Genomic DNA, 22,907 nt, shown 5'->3' with positions numbered 1-22,907 from the left:
CCCTCAGTTAATTAAATTCCTCCAATCATTAAAACAATATTTATGATCTTGGTACCATTGATTTTCTTTTCGGCACTTCAGATGGCTTGAACAGACGCAGCCTTCCAGATGCTTGGAAAGTTCTGATAAATGCAGCAAACCTTAGGTGAAAGTTTAGTGTCACTGAAAAGCTCCAAGTCTTTAACATCTGTCAATTCGCATCACATATCCCATTGCATGCTGTGACAGGGAATCGCTCTAATTTTCCATGTTTTCTCACTTTTCCCAAACGTAAAGAAAGCCTATTACCACTTGCATACCAAATATACAGACTGTCCCAACAATTTAAAAAGCTATTCCTGGGGTTGGGGATTTAGCTCAGTGGTAGAGCGCTTGCCTAGCAAGAGCAAGGCCCTGGGTTCTGTCCTCAGCTCCGAAAAAAAAAAAAGACAAAATAACAATAAAAAACTATTCCTGAATGAAACGCTAAAGTATTAATAGACTGACTTATTTCCTCATATCTCAAGGCAGACACGGGTTCTGAACATGTGACCAGATCTTGGAAAGGACAACTGGGGAATGGAACTAACGTTCACAATGTGACACATGCATTCAGATGCAAGACCAGCATCTGCTACTGAACACCAAAGAACACCCAGGGCTAAGACTGGCATCTTGGGAGTCCATGAAAAGAATGTCCAGAAACAAGACCAGAACCAGCACCCAGGCAAGAGGCTCCATTCAGATTCTGCATTGCCATCCAGTTCTTGTTTCGTTACTGGTATTCTTCCCCCGTTTAACGTCTAACATAATTTTAGTGGGCCAGTTTTGTTCACTCTCCTCATTCTTTCTTTCCCCCTTTCCATCCTGCTTTGGGATAGGTTCTCCCAAAGAACACAGACTGGCCTGGAGTTAGGGGTCTCCGTGCCTCAGTCTCCTGAGAGCTGGGACTTTTAAGGTTCCTTTACTTTTTCCTCTTCCCCTCTAACCTTAGACTTGTATCATCTCCCCATACCTCTTATTGTCCCCTTTTACTCCTTTATTTCTTTCTCTGCTATCCTAATCGTTATTGTTAGTTTTCCTTTGCTTATTGTTTGGATCCCTCAGTAACTAACATCTTGGTGCACACAGAACCATTTGGGTCTTTCCCTAAAACTACTGAAGTAAGGGGTGTCTGTCCTGTGAGTGATCACCACTGTGTTTCTACAGCGGGCCTATCCCTTTGTTGTAAGCGTTCCTCCAGAGAGTGCTCTACTCTCTGAGTAGTCCTGAAGGTTGACTTGCTGCTCTGAGCAAAACTTGAAGGTCTAACTACTGAACTACACCCCTGATCTATCAGAGAGAAACAACATCTTAATCCTATTATGACTTAGTCTCATTTCTACATTGCAAACATGTCCACGAAATAAATGTGGGTGATTAAGGAAGGAAATCCAAGCAGCCAGCTAATCCCAATTGTGCAAGTCCCAGTGCAAAAACACAAGAAACATGAAAGACCAGGGCAACATGACTTCTCAAAAAAACTGGCTAATCCCACAGTAATGGCCTCCAATGAGAACGAATTATATGAAATCCCAGACGAGTAATTGGAAAGAATATTTGTAAGCATGTTCAAGGAAATCAAGGAGAACACGAATTCCTGAACAAATTAAAAGAGAACACAAACAGCTGAATGGAAAAAGAGCCAATCTGGGACAGGAGTATGGAATTTAATAAATAGGTTTACTGTAAGAGATCGAGCTGATGTACCGGAAATAAGAAGTTCAATAAGTAAAAAACAAAAAAAAAATCAGTGGAAACTATCAATCAGACAGAAGAGGACAGAGCACCAGATCTTGAAGATGAAGCGGACGGGTTGGGAATTCAGACAATACAAAGGTAAGTCAATAAAAAAGTCTGAATAAAACATACATACTCTATGCAATACTGTGAAAAGACCAACCAACCCTGTTACTCATAGGCAGAGAGAAGGGAGACTTTTGGACTAAAAGCAGAGAGAAACCATTCGAGACACTTTCTCAAATCTAAGTAAAGAAACGGCCATCCAGGTCATTTAAAACACAAACATGCAAGACCGGAGAAGAGCCTCTGTGTCACAGCATAGCCAAAGCACCATGTGAAAAAAGATATGTAGAAAGTTGTGGGGGGCATCTAGTCAAATAAAAAGGCACATGAATCTGAATAATGACATATTTCTAAGCAGAAACTCTGGAAGCCAGGAAGGCATGGAGTGATGTATTTTAAGCTCCCATGCTGGGTAGCTCACAACTGCCTGAAACTCCTGATATAGAGAGATCTGATACCTTGGTAGATGGGGCACCTACACTCATGTGCACATATGCACATACATACACACATATGCATGAGTGTATCTCATCTACCATGCACACATATGCATATGACTAAAAACAAAAACAAAAACAAATCTTAAAAAGCAAACATTGTCATGATGAAAGTCAACACTAAGGACAATGAACCAATAAGATATATATTCAGAAACAAAAGCATATGCAAACCTTGTTCCTTGATTTAAAACTATTGGTCAAATGAAATTGGCCACAGCCGATTATTAGAGGTATTAGAAGTAGGTGGGTTTCGAGTTAACTGGTTGGGGGTGGAGAAGAGAGAGGAATGAGGTGAGACGGGGAGGGAAGGAGGAAGAATGAGAGGAGAGGAGGAAGCCACTATGAGGGAAGATGCACCATGAGCATATGGCCAGGAGAAACAGCAAGTATTTGGGGTACACCGCTGGGGAAGTAGCCAGGTCAGCAGTTAGAAAAGTAGATTAGGGGTTACTCCCCAGTAACTGTCATAGCTAAGTAAACAACCATAGTGTGAATCTCATTTATTTGTAAACTAATCGGGGTAAGCATAGATTGGTTCCACTACAGATATGAACTCACCTACAGAGGGGTGTGGCTAGCAGCAGAGGGGTGTGGCGCAGTGGAGGGGCGTGGCTGGCATCAGAGGGGCGTGGCTGGCATCAGAGGGGTGTGGCTAGCAGTTTATCAGCAGCTTTGATTTCTTTTCACTTTCTGGTCTTCGGTCAATTTTATTTTGTACTAGCGATAGCTTCTAGTATTCTATTTTACATCTTCTCTGTCATTGACAGACAGCTTTGATGGGTTGGAATCTCAAAGGTTATCTTAACTGCTTTGCTGCATCTGTGGCAACCTTTTAGAACGATCTCTTCTACCTCTGTATTCATGGCTTAGAGGATGTAGAATTGGGAGTCTGACTTGCAGTTACTCGTCTTTCCCCCTAATTAGCTGTTTGTTTTAAAGCTGCCTTTGTAGGGAAAAGGTCACGATTTTCAAATAATGTAGTTGTATATTGCTGTTTCATGATTTCTATAATTTCCTTTAATTTACTGCACATTTTAGAATGACCGTATATTAATAAAAGTGACTATTAATCGTTGTATCCTATGTTTGATTTTTAAAAGAGACTGATCTATTGTCTTACTGTCCAATTTGGAATTTGATCCAAACTAAATATTCAAATTCGATCCAGGACAAATATTCCAGACTTGGTTAGGGGAGTATGTTTTTATTTCCAGTTTAAAATAAGTAAGAAATGACTGCTGAATATTTTTTTTATCCATCTAGTTTCCCTCGAGATACTCATATGTTTTGGCTTATTTCTGTGTTAATGTGTATTGATTTAAGAAGATTGAGTCCTGCTCCATTCCTGGAACAAGCCTTATTTGGTCATGGAATATTATTCTTTTAATACACTGCTGGATTCTCTATTATTTTAGCTAGAGTGATAGATTAAAATAACAAGTGGTATTAATTTTTTAGTTTTCCTTTTCATGCTTTTTTGTACTTACCTTAAGTTTTCGTTTGAGAGCCATGCAAGCTTTTGAAAATTAACCAGGAAGCCGCCGCCGTCCTCTATGCTCTGAGAAGGCTTAAATACCACGGGAATTGTCTGTTTGCTAACGTTTGGAAAGACTCATCGGTGAACCAAAAATCCTTGTCTCTAAACTGGTTCTTTCCAAGCATCAGGGTTTCGGAAGCTATGGTTAGTAGTCACGAATCATTTGTACTTAAACCGTTCATCCAGCGGAGTTGCTCTTCGCCACCTTCCCCGACTGGGATCGGGTCCTGGAGCTTTTGCTTCCTGGAGCTGATGCTCCCGGCGTAGGAAGGAAGATCCTGCGGCTTCAGATCCTTTGCTCTTGTGCTCACACTGTGCCTTCACCCAGAGGGTGGTTCCTGGGAATCGATCCCTAAAACCGTCTAAGTTTTATCTGGCATTTATGGCTGGATTGAACTCAGGTCATCCTGACTTGGTTGCAAGCGTCTTTACCCACCGATCCATTTTGCTGGCCCCCCCATTTTTTATGTATTTTGCTTCTTTGTACTTTAGATATTGTAGGCTTAGGTTTTTCAAAACCTACTTTAATAAGGGTTCTCAAATGTTCCGACCTCCTACCCCCTTCTATCTTACTGTCCAAAGGTAGGAGAGAAATGATGGTAAAGAGGACAAGGGGATGTGGACCTGTTCAGAAGTAGTGCTTTGGGACAATTCCAGTCTTCATTGTCATACCCACAGCCCAGACCGAAAGTGTCACAGACACAAATCAGCAGCAGTGGCACGATCCAGCAGTCATGAGTCACCAGGAGAAACCAAAACCAGCTGGAATGCCAGGAGAAGTTCTCTGCTGCTCCTCTCTCAACAGAGTGAAGATCAGCAAAGACAGGAGACTGAGGAAGCGTTACACAGCCAGCAGTGCAAGTGCCCTACTGTTGGGTCCTACTTACACTCTCTCCAAACATTATGTGTCCTCTCACCGGTCAGCAAAACGTCACACGACACAGCCAGAAATCTCCACCTCAAAATATACTGTCACAGACAATACAGAGACAGTCTGGACAGTCATGAGTCACATGGACAAGGGACACAGTTTGAGAGATATAACCTAGTGGTGTCGTGCCATATTAGTCTGTGGACAAACACTCTGATATGAGCTTGATTGGAAGCCCCACAGAGGCACAAATCCCAGAATGCATCCCTGTCATAAATGACACACGGCCAATTACAAGGTTGTTCAGTTCCTGTTTCTATTTTTCATGAGAATTAATTTTAATTTTTAGATTTAATAACTAATTTATATTACAGGCGCTTAATGAATTGCTCTTCAGTGGGGTCCATTCCAGATACAAACACATAGTTTTCAGTTTCTCTCGATGTTTCTTCTTCGATTTTTCCATCTAAACGTTGGTTTGGTTCGATGCAAGGCTTCTGATTTCTTTATAGAAAGCTTTTTATCCACACTTTTAAACCTTTTCCCACAATCCTTCCTTCTTCTACTCTTCTGCCTCTGTGCTTGCGTTCACCTGAGAGGACTAAAAATGTTAGGGAATCATTTTCTCAACAGTAAATTATCTCACAAGAGCATTCTGCCCTCGGGTCTTTTTGCTCAGTCTTTTCTCAGAAAGAGAGAGGGGACCGAGAGAACAAAGAGATAAACTGGACGGGTTGAGGATAAGGAGGAACTTTTAAGTGGGGGAGGGAAAAGTGAAAGCTCTGAGGACTGGGTTAGAACTGGAAGATTGTCTGTCAGGAACTCGTGGGGTGTGGAACTCCCTCCATGTCATAACTAAATACCGATATGTATTGACATGCATGTGTCTGCGTTTCTTTTCCAGTTTCTGTGATAAAATAGTCTGACCCTCACCCCCACCCCCCCAAGAGGGAGGGAGGAAAGGTTTATTTTGGCTATAGTTCAAGGCACATCACCATGGTAGAGAAGTCATGACAGCAGGAGCCTGTAGCAGCAACTGGTCAGATTCTGTTCACAGGCAGAAAAGATACAACATCTCAGCTCTCCCTCCCTCTCCCTGTCCCCCCTTTTCTCTTTCCCTACCTCCTCTCTCCCTTCCTTCCTCTCTTCCTCCCTTCCTCCCCCGTCTCTTTCTGTGTCCCTGTCTCTATGTCTCTGTGTCTTTCTATGTCTCTGTCTCTCTGTCTTCTTCCTTCCCTCCTTCCCTCCATCCCTCCCTCTCTCTGTCTCTTTCTGTGTCTCTGTCTCTCTCTATGTCTCTGTCTCTCTGTCTCCTTCCCTCCCTCTCTCCCTCTCTCTATTACAGTTCAGGAATCTGCCTAGGGTATAACACTACACACAGTAGTAGTGGACAGGCCATCCCAGCTAAACTAAAGCCATCAAGCTAATTCTTCTGAGGCACGCCCAGAGGCTGTCTTGCAGGTGACTCTCGATTTTTAGCAAGATGACAGTTAATGCTAGTCATCAAAACATGTATGCCCTCCTTGGGGAAAGAACCAAATCCAGTCAGGGGCAAAGAAGTAGATGAGCCTAGAATGTCTCATGGTAGAAAGTAGCATAATGCTCAAAGAACTTGGCCGGTGCCTCAAAAGGACACAGGGGAGCTTAAGGGGCCCTACTAGCCAAACTGAGGACACCATGAGCATTAAAATGGAGAATGAGTATTGGGAGAGAAGCTACCGACTAGAATAAACATCTCAAGTCAATTAGTTAGAAAGTAAACATTAAGCAGAACCCCATACTCGATAGAGGGGAAAGCAAGGTCAACTGGACTGTGGACAGCATCATAAGGCAGTGCTGTTTGCTTGGCTTACGTGGTGTTATGGATCAGATCCAGGGTTTTTCATATGCTAGGGAAACATTGTACCACAAGCCATACCTATGCAGTTGGTAAGCTACTTACTGGGCTGACCAACTGTGTCAGCTTGACAGAACCTAGATTTACCTGGAAAGAAAGCCTTAATTGGGAATTGAGTCTTTTTTTTCCAATTTTTGAGATCTTTTTCATTTGAAGGTAATATTAATGCTATTAAGTTCACAAATATGCTATTTTTTTATTACCCAATCCTAATTATCTAAAACACACATTGCAAACACACAAATATCTATTCTCTCCACATGTCAGCACCCATTCATCACAGTTTTGGAAACGGAGAGAATAGATTCCCCTTAAACTGCAAGTCAGTGGGTGTTTCTTTACAGTTAACTTTAGCAAAATTCAGACAAAATCGTAATTAACGATAATCTTCTTTACTTGTTAACTCACAAGGAAACCCCTTCGAAACTTCATTTTGTTAAAGTTTCTGTACTAAAATGTAGAAAAACTGAACTACACAAATATTGAAAAGTTAAAAATTCCTTAATTTTTAATTCCTGGTGTCACTGCCTCAATTTCCAGGACAGTGTACCTGACGTAATGAAAAGAAAAAGACAAAGCAACAACAGGTAAAAGACCTTGGGAGTGTACATCTAATTGTTACTACAATGCATTAATCGATAGCTGCACTCTTTGCAAACTGTGACTGTGAGCGTCCTGAACAAGAAGGACTTCCTGTTTAAGCTGCAGTGACTTTTCTGACCATGGATCATCGTTCCTTCTGTGGATTTTACAGTTCCTCTCATGCATTTGGGATGACTGTCTCAAAGTAACCTGCAGCTTTCCTGACAACATCTTGCTCTCTCTCCTGCTGAGAACTGTAGCTCATTTCTGTTTTATTTTAAAACCTTCTGCTACCATAGCCACCACTTTCACCTCCAGACCCGTAGCCACCACCATAGACTGCCTGAGCTTCTTCCACCAAAACTGTCCCCCTTCATGGGTCCATGATTTGATTGTTGCTGTCCACTGTAATTCCAAAGTCATTATAGTTCCCACTACCACCATAGTTACGTCCACCAAAATATCCTCCTTCATTGTAACCATCAAATCATCCTCCTCCACCATCACATCCGCCATCTTGGTTTCCATAACTCTGTCCACCATCTCCACAACCTTTCTACTACTGTAATCAGGACCACCACCATAGCTCCCAGCATCACCTCCAAATCCATGGTATCCACCATCACCACTTCCATAACTGCCTGTGCTGCCACCACCTCCACCACCATAGCCTCCTCTTCCACCAAAGTTTCCTCCATGACCCATAAAGTTGCCAGATCCACCTCCATGTCCTCTCTGTGATCCATCAGACGGCATCTCTTGTTTATAATGCTACTTTTTCACGTCACAATTATGCCCATTAATAGTGTGGTAATTTCTGAACAGCAATTTTATCAACTGTGTCATGATCACCAGAAGTTACAAAAGCAAATCCTCTCTTTCCTGCTCTGCCTGTCTTCCATAACTTCTGTGGTTTCGATCTTGCCATACTTTTCAAAGTAGTCTCTCAGATTATATTCTTCTGTATCTTCTTTAATACCCACAACAAAGCTTTTCTTCACCTTTAAATGGGCCCCAGGCTTCACAGACTCCTCTCTAGAAATGACTCTCTTTGGTCCCACCACATGTCCATCAACCTTGTGTGGCCGGGCACACATTGCAGCATCCACCTCTTCCACACAAGAGTAGGTCACAAAACCAAAGCCTCTGGAACGTTCTGTTTGAGGATCTCTCATTACCACACAGTCTATAAGTGTGCCCCATTTCTCAAAATGTTCTCCTAAGCTATCATCTGTGGTTTCAAAGCTCAGACCACCAATAAACAGCTTCCTCAGCTGCTCTGGTTCCTTTGGATCATGGCCCTCCATTTTGAATCCGATCGCCTCTTCTGACTCGAGTTCATATCGAGGATTTGAGTCTTAATTTGAAATTATCTAGAACAGGTTGACATGTGTGTATGTCTTTGGAGGAAGGTCTTGATTTTAATTGATCACTATGGGCAGCATCATTCTGGAGGGAGCAGAGGCCTTGCAAATCAGTGTATGTTTGAGCAACATGGTACTGACATTTATCATGGGCCAAGGTAGTAACACCAGACAATACAAAATGGCTGACATTGGGTTTATTTGGAGACACCCAGAGCAAACATCGGTGTAAACTGTGACATGGGGTTCTTGCAGATGGTCATTTTTGTGTGGATTTTGTGTGGACGTGGCTTTGAAACATGAGTGTGTAAGTGTTTCTGTGGGATGCTGGTTGAGATTCCTTCCAGAAGTGGGATAGCCTGGTACTATGGTAATTCCATTTCCAGTTTGCTTGAGAGATCTCTGCTCTAACTTTCAGTGGCTTCTCAAGTTTTCCTTCCCTCCAGCAGTATGAAAAGTTTATTTTCCTTCACATACTCACCAATATCTTTTGTCTTTCCTTTTAAACTTATTTTTAATTTTCCCTTTTTTATTTAGTCTTCTCTCACCTCTTACATCCTGACTCAGTTTCTTCTCCTTCCCCTCCCCACAGTCTCTACCCCCCTCCTCTCCTTTTCCCCAGATCCACACCCCCCAACTCAGAAAAGAGCAGTCCTCCCAGGGACAACAACCAAATAGGACATAACAAGCTTGTGGTGGTTTAATGATGCTTGGCCCAGAGAGTGGCACCATTCAAAGGTGTGGTCTTGTTAGAGTAGGTGTGTCATTGTGGGAGTGGGCTTTGAGTCCCTCCTCCTAGCTGCCTGGGAGATAGACAGTCTTTTCTCCTTTTCGCCTTCAGATGAAGATGTAGACTTCTCAGCCCCTCCTGCACCATGCCTGCTGGGATGCTGCCATGCTCCTGCCTTGATGATAATGGACTGAACCTCTGAACCTGTAAGCCAGCCCCAACTAAATGATGTTCTTATAAGAACACACATGGTGCCTGTTCACAGCAGTAAAACCCTAAGACACCTTGTCAGATGTGTGGTTGGCAAAGGTCTTCCCATTCACTATACTATTTGTTTCATTTACTGTGTAAAAGGTTCTTAATTTTTTTTTAAAAAAATTCAATGCAATCCCACTGGTCAGTTCTTGCAATTATTTCCTAAGCATTTGGAGTCCTTTTCTGACCATTGTCTTTACCTATATCTTGATTTGCTTTCCCTATTTTTCTCCATCATTGTCAAAGTCTCAGATCATGTGGACATATCTTATCGATCCGAATTGATTGTTATGCCTATTGGGAGGTAGGGATCTAACTCCAGTCTTCTAGACCTTTTCTTCCTTGATTGCTCTGGCTAAGAGGTAGTATATTGAGTAAAAGTGGACACTGTTAGCTCATTCCTGATTTTAGAGGAAACATCTTGAGTTTTTCCCCTTTTAGTTTAATCTAGGCAGTGGTCTTGTACACAGCCTTTATTTTACTTTATTTTATTTTATTTTATTTTATTTTATTTTGAGTTTTCCTTCTGTATATAGCCTTTATTATGGTCCTTCTAGTCCTAGTTTCTTCAGAGGTTTTATGGCAAAAGTCCTAATAGAGATGATGGTATGATTTCTGTTTCTAATTCTCTTGATGTGTTGCATTATGTTTACTGACTTGCATATGTTGAGCCATCACTAGAACGTGGCAAGCTTGATTGATTGGGATGGATATGTTGGTAACAGGTTGTTAAATTTGATTGGTAATTATTTTATTGAGTATTGTTGCGTTTGATTGTTTTTGTTTTTGTTGTGGTTGTTGTTATTGTTGTTACTTTATGTGGTTTTGGTGTTGGGGTAATGCTGGCATCTTGTAATGAATTTCATGTGTTTCCTTTCCAGTTTTAATTCAAAGGATGGGTAGACAGAACTTAACAGTGAATCTGCCCAGTTCTGGGCTTTGCTTTGCTGAGAATTGCTCATTTTAGTTGCTTTTGTATAGATCTGTTTGAACCGTTTACATTCCAGATTTAATTTTGCAGGGTCATAATTTGTCTGATCCTTATCCTAGATTTTTCAGATTTTTGGAAAATGTGATTTTTAAACTACTCCTTAATGATCTTCTGGATTTCATTACTACGTGTTATGACATCCACTCTTTGACCTCTAATTTTATTTATTTAGATCTTCTCTCCTTTTCTTGTGGCTAGTTTGTCTAAAAGCTTATCAATCTCATTTTTGCTATGAGCCAACTCTTGGTTTCCCTGATTCTTTGTATTGTTCTTGGTCTCCATGACACTCATTTCTGCCGTGATCCTTATGATGCTCTTCTGTCTACTGCTTTTGAGTTTGGCTATTTCTTGTTTTTCCTAAGACCTTGAATTGGGTGGTGAAATTATTTCTTTGACTTTTTTCCCTGTTGTGTTTATGTGGAATATATTCCTGTGTATATATGCAGAGGTGAGATGTCAGTTTTGGGTGTCATTCTCTATTGCTCTCCGCCTTTTTTTTTTTTTGAGATTGGCTCTCTCAATGATATCATATAATATGATATTAAAATATCATATTTATTTGTGTGTGTGTTTCTGTGTCTAGATGCATTTTTGACCCTTTTATTTGGGTCTTTTTCTTCTTTTTTTCTTTCTTCTTAAAAATAATTTATGTTTATATTATGTGCATTGGTGTTCTACCTGCATGTATGTCTTCGTGAAGGTGTCAGGTCCCCTGGAACCTGAGTCATAGACATGTGTGAGCTGCCACTCGGACACAGAAGATTGAACTCAGGACCTCTGGAAGAGCAGTCAGGTGCTCTCAACCACTAAGCCATCTCCCCAGCTCCGCCCGGCTCTTTTTCTTGTTTGATTATTTCATCCTATAATGGTTTGCTTATTTTTATTTCATCTTGTGTTATATCTTAATTTGATGTTATTCTTTTGATGCCTGTTTGTTTTCTAAGGAGACTGTGATGAAAAGATGTGGGTTAGGAGAGGTGGGGAGGCGGAAAGGAACTGGTAGAGTAGGGGAGGCGAAACTAATCAGAATATATTGTAGAAAGCAAGTCCAATTTAAAAAAATAAGAAAAAAATGTAAAAGATAACGGATTATGGAGGAACTCAGTGTTAAGGTTAAGGAAATAAAAACTGTTAAGCAGCCTTCTAGAGGGAGTACTCAGAATCTACAAACATTCTCTGCCATTGGATGCCTTTTGAGGAAACCAGGCTAGTAGTTCTCCATTTTCTCCTTTCTCTTCACTAAAAACCATTGTTGGAAACTCCCTTTCTGTTCTATTGCACCCCCCACTGTGGGTGTGTCCTTAGTCATTGATATGTTTGTCTCATACAACCTTGGCACATCACATGCTACTGTAACCCTGCCTGGATCCAATACAATCTGAGAGATTGAAAGACAATGTTTAGATGGCATTTCGATTATAACACCATGCTCCAGTTAAACCTTTTCTATAAATGACAAAGAAAATAGACCGAAAGCCCTTGCATATGGGAATTCATGGTCTCTACCAGGACCCCTGTGAAACTCAAAGAAAAAGGGTGCTCCAGCCCTGATCTGGACATGGGCACTCCATTCTTGAGAGGGTCCCATATCCCTCAGGAGGAATCACTTACCATCCTCACCACGACACTTCTCTGGATAAAAGGATAAGAGTATCAGCAGGTAGCACCTGAGATCCATGACGGAAGTTTCTTACTCTTTCATAATCTGTCTATATGACGTTTTCACTAAAGTATTTACAACATTGTCATTTTCAACTCTCTTTTGTCCATAACGGCAGGGATTTCACATAGAGTCTGGAATAACCTGGATCTGTGTTTCTGGGCCATGGTCATTCGTGCTCAGCTGCAGAGTGAGTTATCGTATCTTCCCTTTTGATAAGAACTGAATTCTTACACCTGCGATTTTTACATCTGAACACGGAGCCTCAGGGATGGTCTAATTTTACTGGAGGAATCATTGAGATTGGTGCCAGCTGGGGTGGAGAGATGGCTCAGGGGTTAAGAGCACTGGCTGCTCTTCCAGAGGTCCTGAGTTCAATTCCCAGCAACCACGTGGTGGCTCACAACCATCTGTAATGGGATCTGATGCCCTCTTCTGGTATTCAGGCATATATGCAAATAAAACACTCATATACATAAATAAATAAATCTTTTTAAAAAATTGGTGCCGGTTTCCATCATGAAGCACTTAGATCCAGGCATCTAGTGTTGCCTCCTTGGGTGGATCTTTGAGTATTTTCTGGGAATCAGATCTCCCTTAGTTTGGTCCAAGGTCCACGGGTTTAATTCAAACTGGCTATTAAAATTCTATTTGTTTGGATATCCCTTTGGGTTCTAGAACATTCTGTTTATTTTTTTCTTCCTTTTTAGAATGTTTGGGTTGTTAATTCGTTAACATTTGGCTGTTTCCTTTTCCACTCCTACAATATCTAACTCCAGGGAGGAGTCAATGTTTTTTTTTAAAAAATGCCCATTTGGTTGTCCAGCTGGCCTTATGGCTAATAATAATTATGTTAGCCCGATGTTCAAATATTGTAAATGTTTAAAAAAAATCTAACTAAAGATAACTAGATTTTGTGTTTCTTTAAATGATGAACATTCGTACATTGGCTCTGCATACTAAACAGAACACAAAGCAGTAAAATAAAAGGTCCTGCAATTGTTTTTATGTGCGACAAAACTCAATCTATCCCTGAAATTCCTAAAACGTGACTAAGAAAATCTGTGGCCACTTCGTAAAATTAGAACTTTTTTGACATGCCTATTTAAATCGTGTGTTTATGTATGTATGCATAAATGCAAACACTTGAGGGATGCTCTGTGGATTGCTGCTGACTCCTTTGGAAAACGGGATTTTTTAAGATCCTCATCTTCACGAAGCCTTGATAAAATACAACTGTAAAGATCTGAAGCAAAGGGAAAAACTCACCGAAAATCCAGCTAAACCTATTTAAATGCATGCAAAGACACCTTGAGGTTTGGAGATGGTCCTAATACATTTTATTACAATGTCATAATTATAATTTCTCTTTTACAACATATTTTGGGCAAAAACTCATCTCTGTGCTTTTTTTTTTTTGTACTACATAAAAAAGGAAATGCTTTCAGATGTGTGTTGCAGAATGGTTATCTTCCAAGCGTAGTTATCTGTCGGCTTTATCGGAACAGCTGTGACTGTTTAAAGAGACCCATTAGATCAGGCTTGCTGACAGCTGATGTTCCCTCGCAGAAGGATGGATACGAAGGGTCACTGGAGCCTCACCCGAGGATCCTGCTCCTTCCTGTTGTTTATATGTGATGCTTCCCTGATTTCTCATGGGGAGAGTCTAGACCATATAGAAGACAGACAGTGAATGGATGTAGAAACTCCATCTGTGTGGCTCTATCTGTATGAGAAGCCATCAACCACACTGGAGTAAGATTTTTCTGGTAGAACATTTGCTTTGGTGTAATCCATGCTCCTAAAGCACAACAAACTCACACGCTTCCCAAGTTTAACTTTATCCATCCACCATCCTTGGTCCACCAGCAAGAAGACAAGAGATGAAAACTGAAGGGATATGAGTAAGAAAAGAGAGAAATTCGAGCTGTCACTATCTGCAGACAACATGATATTACACACAAGAGGTTCCAGAATTCCACCAGAGAACCTTTGGGTGCTATCAACAGTTTAATCAAAGTGTCAGGACACAGAACCATTTCTGTACACCAACAACAAACATCATGGGAAAAATAACACACACACTCCCTTTCATAAGCAGTATCAAGGAAAGAAAAAATATCTAGGAATAATGCTAACCAAGGATGTGAAAGACATCTATGATGGGAACTTTAAATCTCTGAATGAAGAAACTCAGGAAGAATGGAAAGAGAGACAATGCAAATGGATTGGCATTGATATTATGAAAGTCTATCCTATCAGACGCTCTTTACAGGTTCAATGCAATCCTAATCAAAACTCCCATCTCATTCTTCATAGAAATAAGGGTGAAACTATCCGAAAACTCATTTGGAAGCACAAAAGACCCTGACAGTCAAGGTGATCCTAAGCAAAAATAACAGAGCAAAAGGGAATTATCAACAGGGACACGTGTTCCACTATGTTCATAGCAGCCTTATTTGTGATAGCCAGAAACTGGAAACAACTGAGATGTCCCACGACAGAAGAAAGGACACAGAAAATGTGGTTCATTTACACAATGGAATACTATTCAGCTACTAAGAACGAGAACATCTTGAGTTTTGCAGGCAATTGGATGGAACTAGAGAATGTTATCCTGAGTGAGGTAACACAGACCCAAAAGGACTTGCACCATACATACTCACTAATAAGTAGATATTAGGCAAAATATTAAAAAAGTACATAATACCTAATATACAGTCCACAGAACTCAAAAAGTCAACAAGCTGAATGACCCAAGTGAGCACATCTCAGTCCCACTTGGGAGGGAGAAGAAAGTAACCACAAGGGGGAGGGAAGGACTTGGAAAGTGGACAGGGGTCGAGGAGAGGGGAACATGATCTGGTATTGGGTGGGCAAAAAGGACTGAAGCCCTGAAGGCCAGTCCTTTGGAAACAGGCAACCTAGGGAAGCAGGAGGTTGGGAGGACCCTCCAGAATGTACCAGAGACATGGCAAGTGAGAAACTCTCAAGACTCAAAGTGTGTGTGTGGGGGAGAGCCTATATGAAAGGCCCTACAGTGGGGAGAGGAAACTTTTTGAGCCCACCTCCAGCAGAAAGACAGGGCATCAAGTGAGGGATGGGGTTGCTATTCCAGAGTCAAAAACTCTGACCCATAATAGTTTCTGTCTGAAAGAACTGCAGAGATGGAAATGGAGAAGAACCTGAGGAAAAGAAGATCCAGCTCAAGGGAAGGCCCCAAGGCCTGACACCATTGTGGAACACTCACAAAAAGGGACCTGTCATGATTGCCTTTGAGAGACCCAACAAGCAGGTGAAAGAATCAGATGCAGATTTGTGCGCCCAACCAATGAAGAGAAGCTGCTGACCCCTCTGGTTGAATTAGGGAACAGCTGGAGGAGGACAAGGATGAGGGCAACCCTGTAGGAGGACCAAGTGTCTCAATTAACCTGAACCCCTGAGATCTCTCAGACACTGGATCACCAACCAGGCAGCATACATCAGCTGATAAGGGGCCCCCAACATACACAGCAGAGGACTACTGGATCTGGGTTCAGTCAGAGAAGATGTACCTAACCCTCAAGAGACTGGAGGCTCCAGGGAGTTTAGAGGTCTGGGGGTGGGGTGGGGTGGGGTTGGGACATCCTCATGGAGACAGAAGGGGCAGGGAGGAGACATGGGATGTGGAAAAGTAGGAAGGTGGACTGGGAGGGGAATAAAATCTAGAGTGTAAAAATAAATAAATAGGGGTTGGGGATTTAGCTCAGTGGTAGAGCGCTTGCCTAGCAAGCGAAAGGCCCTGGGTTCGGTCCCCAGCTCCGAAAAAAAGAAAAAAATAAATAAATAAAGTTAATATTTAAAAAGAGGGGATTATCATTCCATATTTCAAACTATGTTTCAAAAATAAAAACCTCGGGCTGGAGAGATGGCTCAGTGGTCAAGAGCACTGACTGCTCTTCTAGAGGTCCTGAGTTCAAATCCCAGCAACCATGGTCACGGTGGCTCACAACCATCTGAATGGGATCAGATGCCCTCTACTGGTGTGTCTGAAGACAGCTACAGTGCACTCATAAAATAAAATAAATAAATCTTAAATAACCACAACCAGTGACACTGACATAGTCAACCTCCTATGGGACAAAAAACACAGACCCAAACATGAGTACATAGAACTATGGCCATTTAATATTTGAAAAAGACAGTTGGATGTCCATAAGGAGAAGAATGAAATTAGACCCATATCACCGTGCACAAAAAAACTAACTCAAAAACTCCAAGTGAATCAAAGACCTAAACCTGAAACCTGAAATGCTAAAACTTCTAGAAGAAAAAATAGTCAGTGCCTTAATCGGGGTTTTATTGCTGTGAAGAGACACCATGACCATAGCAACTCTTATCAAGGAAACCATTTAATTGGGTCTTACAGTTTCGGAGGTATAGTCCATTAGTCAGTCAGTATGGCGGGGAACATGGCCGCACAAAGGCAGGTACAGTACTGGAGAAGTTGCTGAGACTTCTATATCTGGATCTACGGCAGCATGAAGAAAGAGAGCCACCGGTCCAGCTTGGGCTTTTGAAACCTCAAAGCCCACCGAAGGTGACCTACTTCCTTCAACAAGGTCACACCACTTCTCCCTGGTGTTGCCTTACTGGGAAGGAGGAATTGGCCCAGGTTACCCCAGGTTGCCCCCAGTTGCTGTGGCTATCCTTATACTAACCTGCCTCATATGACTCACTTCTGTCTTCCTTCTTTGCAGTGGCATGCTTTTGTATCTTTATTTAAGACGGGAACCGATACAGTTCTCCGATAACTACTCTGTATCCAACCCAGCACTGGAGCAATGAAGCGAGTGTACCTTTAGCTGGTGATAAGAACCGGCGCCATTGTGTGTTTTTCTTTACGTGTTTTTCTTGTGCTGACGATTCTGAATGGACGGTCACAGCCCCATAAGGAAGCCTGCCTAGAGAGGAAGGAAGGTTTGGCACACAGCCTGCTACCTTCCTCTCTGAGAAGCGACTCCTCCGGACTGTGACCAGGGCCCATCAGTGGGCTTTTGTTGCGGTTTCTCAGGGCTCAGCCTATTGAAGGAGCATGGGACACTGGCCATCCTGTGTGTTCCCCAAGACAGACAGCCCCTCAGGGAGCGCTGGAGTGTTATGGGGGCGGGGAGGAGGGCTCCTACTACTTTCGGTTCATAAAATTAACTACTAATCTTGACAGTTGAACTCTGCTCAGGTGAATTATGGAAGTCATATATACAATCTTTCCTATTTCCTCCTCCTGGGTTGTGAATTCGGAAGTTTGAGCTTTAGTGATTTTTTTTTCTAAAAATAAAAACAATGTTAAAAAAACCATTTTTATCTGTAAAGACTTTTTTTTAAAAAAAGGTAGTAGCCAATAATAGCTTCCAGGCGCTTTCTGATTAACTGATGAGGCCTTGGCCCAATTAACTAAGGCAAACGACTGAGTGCGTGATTGCCTTTCAGAATCGCAGAGGCGCTTTAAAGAGAAGTGTTCAATGGTACATTTCAGCCTGACCTACAGATCCTTACAGCAACCGTTATTTTTGGCTGGGGCATGTGCTGTGCTATCTCCCAGGCCGGGATGGCAGGCTATTCAGGCCCCTTCCTATTTGCATGTCTATCAGGGGTCTTTCACAGCCCAGGGCCCCAACTAGGGCTTAGGCAAAGGCTGCATTGTTCTTCAGAACCGCCCCAATCAGGCGCTCAGCCCTCGCCAGGGATGTTCTAAAATACCTGTTAGTTTCCTCGGAATCCCGAGTTTTGCTTTCACTGCGAGCAGAGCAGGCCTGAGGCTCCACTCCCCAGCCTGTTGCTGAGAAATGCTCCGATTTCCCTTTTGATGGAGTCCCTAGTGGCCATTGCAACAGGCAACGGGAGCTTCCTTTCCTCTCCATCTAAGACTGCTGGAGATTGATCCGACATGGCGTGATATGTATTTACTTCTCAGAAGTTCAAAGGTTTCTTTTGTGAGGTTAAGAGCAAGTAATATTTATATATTTAGAAATACAGCTTTGCGCAGTGGCAGTATCGTAGCCAATGAGGTTTATCCGAGGCGCGATCATTGCTAATAGAAATACACACAAATATATGAAAACGGGACAGCGATGTAATTATATTTTATTTCAGAAAAGGAAATTTCAGAAGAGATTTGGCAAAAGGTTGCCCCCCCTTTGTTGTAATAAGTTAAAAACTAATTAAAGACATATTTGAACAGCAACAAAAAAGAGAAATTACACAAACAATATTTTTAAAACCAGCATTTCAGCTTTTACCATTAAGAAAAAATTTCATATCCAGAGTCATTAATTAAACGCTACTTCAATAGCTCAGTGGGAGAGCCCTTGCCCCCGCAAGCACAAGGCCCTGGATTTGAGCCCCTGCAGTGCAACAAAGCAAATAAACAGCTCCCAGGAAAACCTCAGACAAAACAGAAGGACAAAAACAACCAAGAACTAAACGCCAAGCACGTCTACTTCCAATGTTTCCTCCAAGATTTCGCAGGCCTGAGTCCACTAGCCAAGGAATTGGGCAAAGATGTATCCGATTCCTAAGTTTGCTCTGTGCTAGTGGTGCCTTTTGAGGCAAAGCCCAGGCTGTGCCAGTCCCAAAAGGCTATGCTTGACCACACATACCCACTACGCCGATTAAAGAGACAGTAGAGAGGCCACATGGAAAATGGAAGACAGTGACCCACTGCTTCGGCCCATCCTTAAGGTCCTGACGCGAGGTTTAGGTTTAAATAGTGTGGGTAATGATAGGTCGAATTGTCATCTGTCAATCACTGAGGGCTAAGCGTCCTCATCTGGACTAGGGGTGGTGGGGATGCGGGCTGAGGGTAGGATAAGAGTTCTTCCTGGGTTTGGGAGATGTGAGGGTGGGTTGGTTGGGGTGGGGGTGGGATGGGTGCTCTTCCTGGAATTCAAGGTGACTGCAGAAGAAAAAGTTAAAGATAAAAACACCTCCGAGCCTTCAGCCTAAGTACAGGGCAAAATGGCGGCAGAGATGCCAGGAGTGAAGCTTCGTTTATGCTGGGGCCCGAGAAACAGTTGGATCCTTTTGAGCAAAAGTGGCCTTGAAGTACTTGTGTATAATACATTCATTTGCCCCAAGTGTTTGAATATGTCCATAGTGAAGACATCCTTCACATGTCTGACTCTTTCCGATCTGAGCTTGGGGTCCATATCGAAACGTCTACTTTCCCTTCCCAGGGCGGACCGTGCCTCTCCTTCTGAGTCCTTCTTCTTACTTAGCGTCTCGCGTCTCTGGATCACAGCATGATTGTCCTTCATTTCACAGCTAATATCCGCTTATAAGTGAGTACATTTATGCTTGTCAGTCTGGGTCTGGGTTACCTCATTCATGATCATTTTTTTTTCTAGTTTCATCAAATTGCCTGCAAGTTTATATATACATATACATATACATATACATATATATATATATAAACATATGAACAATACTCCATTTATAAATGTACCACCTTTTCTTTATCCACTGTTTGGTTTAGAGACATCTAGGTTTCTAGGTTCTGGCTAATATGAATAAAGCTTCAGTGAACATAGTTGAGCACGTGTCTTTCTGGTACAATGGAATCCTTTGGGTATATGCCCAAGAGTGGGAGAGCTAGGTCTTGAGGTAGATTGATTTCCGATTTTCTGGGGAACTGCCATTTTGATTTCAATGGCGGCTGCACAAGTTTACACTCCCTCCAGCAACGGAGGAGTGTGGCCCTTGCTCGATATCCTCGCCAGTATGAAATGTCGCTTGTGTTTTTGGTCTTAGCCGTTCCGATGGATGTTAAGGTGGAATCTCAGCGTTGTTTTGTTTTACATTTTTCTGGTTAAGGGTGCTGAGTGTTTCTTTAAGTGTTTCCTGGCCACTTGAGATTCCTTTGCTGAGAATTCTCTGTTTAGATCTCTATCTCGTTTTTAATTGGGTTGTTTGGTGTGCTGACGTCTAGTTTCTTGAGTTCTTTATACATCTTGGATATCAGCCCTCTGTTGGATGTGGAGTTGGTGAAGATCTTTTTCCCATTCTGCCGGCTGCAGCTTCGTTCTACTGATGTGTCCCTTGCCTTACAGAAGCTTTTCAGTTTTAGGAGGTCCTATGTATTGATTATGGTTCTTAGTGCCTGCACTGTCGGTGAAGTTGTCTCCTGTGTCAAAGCATTCAAGGCTATGCCCCACTTTCTCTTCTGTTGGGTTCAGTGTATCTGGTTCTATGTTGAGGTCTATTGTGCAGGGTGATAGATATGGATTCATTTGCATTTTTCTATGTGCTGACATCCAGTGAGACCAGCACTATTTGAAGAGATGTTTTCCCCCATTGTATATATCTAGCTTCTTTATCCAAAATCAGGTGTCTGTAGGCGTGTGCACTTATGTCTGGATCTTTAATTCTATTCTGTTGGTCAATCTGTTTTTACACCTGTTTTGGTAATTTCTTACCCCAATAAGCCTGTATAAAACACACACACACACACACACACACACACACACACACACACACACACACACACACCATTTATTATATTTATATTATATTTATAAGTTATATGACTAGATTGGAAGGATCTATCATTGTGCCACTCTATCCCCCAGCTATGAGGCCCCTTTGTTACTTGTGGCTTCTCCAGGCCATGTGGGCCCAGTGAGATCACCTGAGTATGTGATCTACTCCTTGTTAGGGGCAGCTCCTCTTGAGGAAGTAGAATTAGCACAAAATATAGACAGCACCAGGGCGACTCACAGCATACACCAATACCATGCAGTTTTTGTTACCATAGCTTTGTAGTATAGCTTGAAATCATAGATGGTGATATCTCCAGTTGTTTTTACTATAAAGGATTGTTTTAGCTATCTTGAGTTTTTTGTTTTTACATATGAAGGCGCTAAGGGAACCCCTCAGAAGTGGGGAGGGAGCAAGATTGTAGGAGCCAGAGGGGTTGAAGACGCCATGAGAACAGAGCCCATAGAATCAGCTATGCAGGGTTCATAGGGAGCTCACAGAGACTGAAACAACAATCTGTGTGTGTGTGTGTGTGTGTGTGTGTGTGTGTGTGTGTCTGAACTAGGTCTTCTGCAGATGTTACAGTTGTGTAACTTGGTGGTTTTGTGGGATCCCTAACAGTGAGAGTGGGTGAGTCTCTGACTCATTTGCCTGCATTTAGGATCCTTTTCTTCTTGCAAGGTTGCCTGGTCCAGCCTTGATCTCAGAGTTTGTGCCTAGTCCTATTGTAACCTGTTATGCCATGTTTGGTTGATATCCCTGGGAGGATTCTCTTTTTTAAAAGAGAAAAACAGGGGAGGCGTGGATCTGGGGTACGGGGGAGGGAAAGGGAACTGGGAGGAGTGGAGAAAGGGGGAAAGCTGTGGTCAGGATGTAATAAATGAGAGAGGAATAAATAAATACATACATTCTAGCAAGCATTGTTCCATAGATTATTCTGACTCAGTAGGCCTGATTGATTGGCAATACCCAAATAAACCCCAATACACAACTACCAAAACCACCCACTCCAACAATCAACCCTCACAAACTCACTATTGTGCAATTATTTCATATTGTTATTTTTCACTTTTGTGTTACGGCTTATTATTTGCAAACTAACGTTTCCAGGAAAAACAAAAGCCATACTTACAATAAAGAGTCTATAGGGATGAGCCACTGATTAGAATTTCATAACTGTGGAGAATTAGAATGTTGCGGGTCCAGAGCCAAAACTGCCATGGGCTAATGTTAGTTCTTTCAGGAGACATTCATGGGCCACCTCTGACTAACCTAACGCTTTCAGTGATCAGGTAAAACCTTAGAAATTCAGCAAGCTACTATCTTCCACTGACGTAACGCTAAGAAAGTAATCAACTGTAGGTGCCTAAAGCATAGAGGCCTTGCTTGCTCTCTGATATTCCCACCAAGGTGTTGGGAAAATGCCTTGATTTGTGACTTTCTTTTGTTCTGTAACTATGAAGTCCACAAAACCACTTTCCCACTGAACCCATGTTGTTTGAATCCCTTTCTCCTGAGCCATGGTCCTTGCCACTCAGACCTGGATCAGAATAAACACTCTAATTTCAACTGAGGGGGAAAAAAAGCTGTGATTTTTGTGAGCGAATCAGCGACTCACTATCATTAATAACTTAGTTTAAAATTTTCAATAGCTGGGGCTGGTGAGATGGCTCAGTGGTTAAGAGCCCTGGTGCTCCTCCCGAGGGCCTGTAGTTCAATTCCCAGCACCTGCATGGTGATAACCTTCTATAAAGGGGTCTGATGCTCTTTTTTTGGTATGCAGGTGTACACGCAAACAGAATACTCACACAATCAAAATTAAAAATACCAATAAAAATTATTAGAAAATATTCAATAGCTTAGCCAGGCTTAGTGGCACACACATGAATTTCAGAATGTTAAGAGGCTGAGGCAGGAAGATTGAAAGTTCCAGGCCAGCCTGGGTTAAACAGTGGGACCTTGTCTTAAAACCATACCAATGACAATAGCAAAACAGTAAACAAACTGAAAGCAGGCATGAGGACAGTGCATGCTCAAGAGTAGGTGCCAACAGGAAATGACCTCAGTGGCTTTCTAGAAGGTTCCTTGTCTCATGAGGTCATGTCACGACTCCTCATTTTTTAAAATCTTATTTTTTTAATTTTAATTTTAATTTTAATTTGTGTGTGTGTGTGTGTGTGTG

At 42.1% G+C, this 22,907-nt stretch overlaps 2 pseudogenes; one reads left to right on the top strand and one right to left on the bottom strand.

Moving 5' to 3' along the window:
- Window positions 1-7,488: 7,488 nt before the first annotated feature.
- Window positions 7,489-8,518, bottom strand: Hnrnpa1-ps35 (heterogeneous nuclear ribonucleoprotein A1, pseudogene 35; annotated as a pseudogene).
- A 9,706-nt stretch (window positions 8,519-18,224) lies between these two features.
- Window positions 18,225-18,357, top strand: LOC120097635 (U4 spliceosomal RNA; annotated as a pseudogene).
- The last annotated feature ends 4,550 nt before the right edge of the window (window positions 18,358-22,907 follow it).

Source organism: Rattus norvegicus, chromosome 16 (genome assembly GCF_036323735.1).
Source record: "Rattus norvegicus strain BN/NHsdMcwi chromosome 16, GRCr8, whole genome shotgun sequence".
In the NCBI taxonomy this organism is placed as follows: domain Eukaryota; kingdom Metazoa; phylum Chordata; class Mammalia; order Rodentia; family Muridae; genus Rattus; species Rattus norvegicus.
Note: the sequence above shows the minus strand (reverse complement) of the source record. Positions and strands in the feature narration are given on the sequence as shown.